The following is a 7,491-nucleotide window of genomic DNA, read 5'->3' on the forward strand; positions in this document are numbered from 1 at the left end:
CAATTGCTGCCACTGTTCCCATCAAACGCTGCCACTGTGCCATGAAATGCCAGCTCTGTGCCCATCAATTGCTGCCACTGTGCCCATCAATTGCTGCCACTGTGCCCATCAATTGCTGCCACTGTGCCCATCAAATGCTGCCACTGTGCCCATCAGCTATCACCACTGTGCCCATCAAATGCCGCCACTGTTTAAAAGTCAACACTTTGACCCCCCCCTACCCGCTGTCTGCCCAGCACTTACCCTATCTCTGTGGGGCAGCAGGTGACAGCGGCGAGCTGCGTCCTCCATGCATCTCCTCTCCTCCTCCTGATAGGCGTCCAATCACAGCTCCTGACATTTTAGCCAATCAAGTAACGGGTAACACACCCACGCTTCCTGATTGGCGGAGAGGCGGTTCAGTACTAGAAAAGTGAATGTTAATTTGCTGTTCTAACACACCTGGGTGGACTGCGAGCTCAATGCTCTGCGCCACAGGTCAACATTTTTGAAGCCTATTAGAGCCTATGGCTCTAATCAGGTGCTTCAAAATACCCCCCGCCGCTGTAATTCAGGCAGAATCCGAAAAGGGGTTGGACGCCTGAATATGGGGGTGGCTACAGCGGTCATGGATAGATTAATGCAATGCATGAATCTATCCATAATACATAGAGGTGGGTGGCTGGAGAGAGGGGGCGGTGCCCGTGAGCCCTTAGTGGATGCACCGCCACTGCATGTATATATGTCAGCCCAGCCCCCCCACACACACCTGTGTATATCTATATATATAAATCTATATATATAGATATATAATCAGCCACATACACGAATCTGTAAACCCCCCACCCTTTCCTTCACAGCCCCTACTTGTAAAGAATTTCCTCCTACCTAGTCCCAGCATGTTTTCACAAAGCTGACATGTTGCTGACACAGAAAAGCCCAGTACACGAGGGGTGCACATGCACATAGTAGCCAGAGGTGGCAGTAAAGAGCTTGATGTCTGAGCTCAATGACACAGAGCGCACACGCTGGGAGATCGTTTCTGTAATGCACAGCACGGCACCCCTTCACCCGTCCTGCCTTCTTCTGGCCCAGGCGGGCCCCCCGGGGGCCCCTTACAGTTGTAACGGCTGTACCCCCCCTGATGGCGGCCCTGACTCTTGTCTCCCCTTTCCCTCCCCACCTCCCGTTTTTTCCCACTATACAACTCTTTCCACTTCTTCTCCTCTCTCTTCACATTATTTGCTCAGATCTGCAAATGCTTTTTTTTTTTTTTTTTAACCAATATGAACGTTCATCGGAAAATTCATGGTGTTATCTACATCATGCCATCTAGCAGTGGTAAATGATGATGCCACATGTCATATTTACATTTCAGCTTTTTCTGTTACTGCGGGAAAGACAAGGCGTTGATACTGATCTGTGTGATTGTGTGACTTCTTATATATCCGATGCTTAAAACGATTAAAATAGACCAATGATCCGACACACATTCAGTAACGGTCAATTCCTATAGAGAGAAACAAGATGTCGAATTTCAGCGATGCAACAGAACCGGGCGTCTTTTACAGCCACAAGCATGTGTTCACCATCCTGGTTTTCTCTTTCACCACCCTCGTGGGTGTCCCCGGCAATGCTCTGGTGCTTTGGGTTACTGGAGTGAAGATGGAGAGGACCGTGACCACCATTTGGTTTGGGAACCTTGCTCTGGCCGATATCATGTGCTGCTTGTTTCTCCCATTCAGTGTAGTGCAGTTCTTCTACCCGGAATGGCTGTACGGTCCTGCCCCCTGCAAGATTTTACCCTTCATCATTATCCTTAACATGTTTGCCAGTGTCTTCACCCTGGTGGCTATCAGCGTTGACCGATGGATTCTGGTTGTCCGGCCGGTGTGGGCCCGAAATCAACGAAGAGTACGCACGGCGTGGATGATATGCTTGGCTATTTGGGTGTTATCTTCTGCGATGAGTCTGCCTCCCGTCATCTACCATAGAACTGACACTTCCAATAACAAGACCTTTTGCTTTGAAGAAGATCACAACAAATTTGCCGTCACTTTTATACATCTAACCTTTGGATTTCTGATTCCTCTTATAACCATTTCTGCCTGTTACATCTCTCTGGCTATTAAAGCATACAACATCAATTTTTTAGATGTAGGTAGAAAAACCATCAAGGTGGCGCTAGGCATTGTAGTCGCATTTTTCCTCACCTGGGCCCCCTACCACATCATGGGTGTTGTCTTGCTATTCATTAACAATGACGTCGTTGGAATCCTGGATCTTCTCTCTCAGTCTCTGGCGTTTTTCAACAGCTGTATCAACCCGATACTCTACGTCTTCATTGGGAAAGATATGAAGAAAAGGGTGAGACAGTCCGTCCGTGAGCTCCTGGAAAGTCTGTTTCGTGAAGACTTGTCAACCTTGAGTATCTTGACTTGCGGCAGGAGGCAAATTGAAGATGACACAACTCTAGAGGGGCTTTAAAAGTGATGAGCCGGGGGTGAGGTGCCAACCTATGGAAGTAAGGATACGGGTGATTGAAGGAGGCTTCCTCTCAAATGTAATGAATGAATGCGTAGTCTAGCTTTTATTTTATAGTCCTATAAGTCAATGTGTAAATATTTTTACAAATATGAGTTGTGTTCCAAATCTTTTTTTTTTTTATGTACTCTTCCACGTGATATAACAGAAATGTACATGGATATCGGGCAAAATTTGAGCCCCCAGCTTGGCCAATTTATTTATAGCCAAATGGGAAGAGGATGTCGTCTATGCCTGTGCCCGACCAGAACTTGTCTTGTTGGCCAGGTACATCGATGACATCCTCTTCCTAAGGAGAGGAGACCGCGACTCGTTAGATCAATTTATGAATCTTTTGAATTCCAATGACCGTGGTATAGCCCTTACTTATGAGGCCAACTCTGAAAGAATTCATTTTTTAGATGAATGAATGAATGAAAATATTTGTAAAGCGCACAACGTGAACTGAATCGCCTCAAGGCGCTGTGAAGAGCTTAGTTGTCATCAACTAGAAGAGGAAGGTCTTGAGTTTTTTCCTAAAGGCCTGGTGGTTTTCTTCCAGGCGGATGTTGGTTGGTAGAGCGTTCCATAGCCAAGGTCCTTGGACAGCGAATCTCCGATCCCCCTTCGATTTGTACCGTGCTTTGGGAACGAGGAGGAGATTTTTGTTAGATGATCGTAGACAATGGTTTGGTGTGCAACGAATATGTACATGGATATGGGGCAAAATTTGAGCCCCCAGCTTGGCCAATTTATTTATGGCCAAATGGGAAGAGGATGTCGTCTATGCCTGTGCCTGACCAGAACTTGTCTTGTTGGCCAGGTACATCGATGACATCCTCTTCCTAAGGAGAGGAGACCGCGACTCGTTAGATCAATTTATGAATCTTTTGAATTCCAATGACCGTGGTATAGCCCTTACTTATGAGGCCAACTCTGAAAGAATTCATTTTTTAGATGAATGAATGAATGAAAATATTTGTAAAGCGCAGTGAAGAGCTTAGTTGTCATCAACTAGAAGAGGAAGGTCTTGAGTTTTTTCCTAAAGGCCAGGGCCAGATTAAGAGCATCATGTGCTTGGTGCTGGGTATTTTGGTGGACCTTTTACTGGGCACCCTTCTGCTTTCCAGGCATAACACTAGGGAAGCCTGGCATTTGATTTGCCAAGTTTCTGTAAGGGGCGTGCATTGGCGTGCACTCTGAGCTGAAAGAGTGCAGTTGCGCAGGCCTAACACTATGGAAGCCCCAGACTTCTGTAAGAGCCCTGCATTGGCGTGCTCCAGGCTTCTGTTAGGACTGCTCATGCAGTGCCCATTATCAATCCCACCACCCTGCCCAGGCGGTGCATCTGGAATGCAGGGCCCGTCAGGGGAGATCTCTTCCCGTTGGCCCATTGCTTTCCATGTCCTTTTTGGGTGGCTGGGCCTATATTAAAGGTAGGGGCCTGGAGCTGCAGCTCCAATAGCCCCTACGTTAATCCAGCCCTGCTAAAGGCCTGGTGGTTTTCTTCCAGGCGGATGTTGGTTGGTAGAGCGTTCCATAGCCGAAGGTCCTTGGACAGCGAATCTCCTATCCCCCTTCGATTTGTACCGGGCTTTGGGAAACGAGGAGGAGGTTTTTGTTAGATGATCGTAGACAGTGGTTTGGTGTGCAATGATTTATTTTCTCAATTAGGTATCGAGGAGCGTCTTTATGCACGCAATTTGTGAGATCTTGAGATCCGAGCATTAGATGATAAACTCATTACCAGTACGTTCTTCAAGACTACGGATCGTAATTCTTATGTACTCATTGACAGTTGTCATCACGAAACATGGCTCAGGTCTGTGCCTCGTAGCCAAATTTGACAGACTCAGATGGAATTGTACTATGATTGATGACTTTGACACTCAGGCTTTCTCTTTTAAATGCTCGATTTGTAGAAAAGGGTTATGATATTAATGTTTTGAATGAAGAGATCAATCAGGTCAGAAGCCTTGACAGAAATTCTTTACTTACCGAAAAAAAATTCAAACCCAATACATGTCAGAAATTGAAATGGTCATCCTTTACAACATTTTCAGGACAACACTATAAAATTAAAAAGATTTAAAAAAAATTATTGGCCCGTACTTAAAAATGACAGACTTTTAGGCTCCGTAACAATTGAGCGTTGCGCCTACTATTTTGGATCCACTAGAACGCACAACTTTTTTTTCCAAATTTAGTGGGATTTTATCCTTGCAAAAAAAAATGTGCAGTGTGCAGAATTAACGTTAATGGAAAAACAAAAACATGTACCTTATTTATCGGCGTAAAACACGCACCAGCATATAACACGCACCCCAAGTTTAGGAGGGACAAACAAGCAGCCTGGGGAGAAGCAGCCGCTGCCCGCTACGCTGCCCGCGAGGTGGGGTAAGTGCAGGGCCCCGTCTGGCTCACCGACCAGGGGGGTTGCCATCTGTGACCCAGTTGACTAACGAGGGGGTGCTGTCTGTGACCTGACCTACAGGGGGGGGTGTGGTGGAGGAGTGGATTGTTTGCCACCCCCCCCCCAAAAAAAAAAGAAACAGCAGCAGCCACTGGTTTCAAGGGTTATATAACCACTTAAGCCCCGGACCAATTTGCAGCCAAAGGACCAGTCCCCTTTTTGCGATTAACTGACGATTGCGCGGTCGTGCGACGTGGCTCCCAAACAAAATTTACGTCCTTTTTCCCCCCCACAAATAGAGCTTTCTTTTGGGTGGGACTGCGAGCTGAGCGCGAGCCGACTACACAGTACACAGCACTTGCTTCAGAGACAGCAGGGAGGCAGGACGGCTGGACTGCGAGCAGAGCCGAGCACTCGGCTCGGCCTTTTACCGCGACGCTCTGTATTTTTCGGTGCCGACCAGTATTTTTCGGCACGTTTGCTCTTTTTCGGCACTGCTCGCTCTCTCTTTTTTGGCGACGCTCACTCTTTTTCGGCTCACAGACAGTGAGGATTGGCGTATAACACGCACCCACAATTTCCCCGCGATTTTAAGGGGAAATTGTTATACGCCGATAATTGCGCTAGTTTTTCCCCTACTGTTACTGGTAAAACATACCCAATCAAACACTTTGTTATCTGTACCACAAAGAATATTGTTTACCTTAGTTACCACATGTCCGTGTGGTAAGCAGTATGCGGGGCAAACAATTAGGATTTTTTTTCCAAATGGGCTCACAAACACATTAACAATATTAACCACTTGCCGACCAGCGCACGACGATGTACGTCGACAGAATGGCACGGGCAGGCAAATGGGCGTAAATGTACGTCCCTTTAAATTTGTCGCCCTGCCATCGGGAGCGCGCCGCCGGTGGCGCGCTCCTGCGCTGGTCGGGACCCCCGTGAGTCCGGTCGCGGGACCCGCGGACTCGATCGCCGCGGGCATCCCCGCGATCGTCTCACGGAGTGGCCAAATGAAGAAATGCCGTTGTAAACAGCATTTCTCCATTCTGCCTAGCAACTAGTGACGCTGATCTCTGCTCCATGTGATTGGAGCAGAGATCGGTGTTCACTAAATGAAAGCCCAACCCCCCCACAGTTAGTAACACGCCCCTAGGAACACTTAACCCCTACACTGCCACCCACTGGTTAACCCCTTCACTGCCAGTGTCATTTACACAGGAATCAGTGCATTTGTATAGCAGTGATTGCTGTATAAATGACAATGGTCCCAAAAATGTGTCACAAATGTCCGATGGGTCCCCCACAATGTCGCAGTCACAATAAAAATCGCTGATCACCGCCATTACTAGTAAAAAAAAAAAATAATAAAAAATTATTTAAAAAAATGCTATAAAACTATCCCTATTTTGTAAACGCTATAACTTTTGCGCAAACCAATCAATAATCGCTTATTGCGATTTTTTTTAACCAAAAATATGTAAAAGAATACGTATCGGCCTAAACTGAGGGAAAAAAATGTTTTTTTTTATATATTTTTGGGGATATTTATTATAACAAAAAGTAAAAAATAATGCGTTTTTTTCAAACTTGTCGCTCTCTTTTTGTTTATAGCGCAAAAAATAAAACCCGCAGGGGTGATCAAATACCACCAAAAGAAAGCTCTATTTGTGGGGAAAAAAAGGACGTCAATTTTGTTTGGGAGCCACGTCGCACGACCGCGCAATTGTCAGTTAAAGTGACGCAGTGCCGAATCGCAAAAAGTGGTCTGGTCTTTGACCAGCAAAATGGTTCCGGGGCTGAAAGTGGTTAAAACATTTAGAAAGGACCAAAAAAAGAACATACGGTTCCTAAGCATTTTGCACAGTGCCATAATAGAGATCCCACAGGTTACCTCTATTGTGGCAATTGATAAATATATGCCACCATGGAGAGGAGGGTCCACCAAAAGAGGCGTCCCACAAATGGAGGTTGGGGAGATCTATGAAAAATAAAATCTTATGCTCCTTTTGGTATTAATGTTAATTGGGATATCAATGCTTTCGTTAATAATTCCTGAAGTCCTATTTTATCTATTAATTTTTCTTTTCATGAATTATTGTTTTGTTACCGTATCAACAATTTATTGTGCCGGGCCATTGTGGAAAGGGGATAGCTTCTCTTTCGCTTTTTATTTTTCTTAGTTCCATTTTTCATTTTTATTTTTTTCATTTTTATTTTTCATTTTATTTCTATTTAATTTTATTTAATTTAATTTTATACACATATTCTCAGCAATTATGTTGTACTTTCTTCTTATATTTTTTATAGTAATTAAATATATATTTCATAATTTTTTTACCATCCACATGAGATCGCCTACTGGGATATTGCGATATCTGGGGTGACTCAGTTGGATTTTTTTTTTTTCGCAAACGAGGCTTGGTTATTTCCTGCCTCCCAGATCGTGATCTGTTGTGTATCCAATCCCGCTGCTTTGTCGGATTGAAAATGAGGCTTGGCTTCTTTCTGCCTATCAGATTGGATTGAGACCTGCTGGATATTTATTCCACTGCTCCATCAGGTTGATAATG

General features: G+C 45.2%; 1 pseudogene; it reads left to right on the top strand.

Moving 5' to 3' along the window:
* Nucleotides 1-1,506: 1,506 nt before the first annotated feature.
* LOC143973665 (C3a anaphylatoxin chemotactic receptor pseudogene) lies at nucleotides 1,507-2,466 on the top strand (annotated as a pseudogene).
* Nucleotides 2,467-7,491: the final 5,025 nt, after the last annotated feature.

This window comes from Lithobates pipiens, unplaced genomic scaffold, assembly GCF_037356315.1.
Source record: "Lithobates pipiens isolate NorthernLeopardFrog02 unplaced genomic scaffold, aLitPip1_a1.2 Scaffold_91, whole genome shotgun sequence".
NCBI classification, from domain to species: Eukaryota; Metazoa; Chordata; class Amphibia; order Anura; family Ranidae; genus Lithobates; species Lithobates pipiens.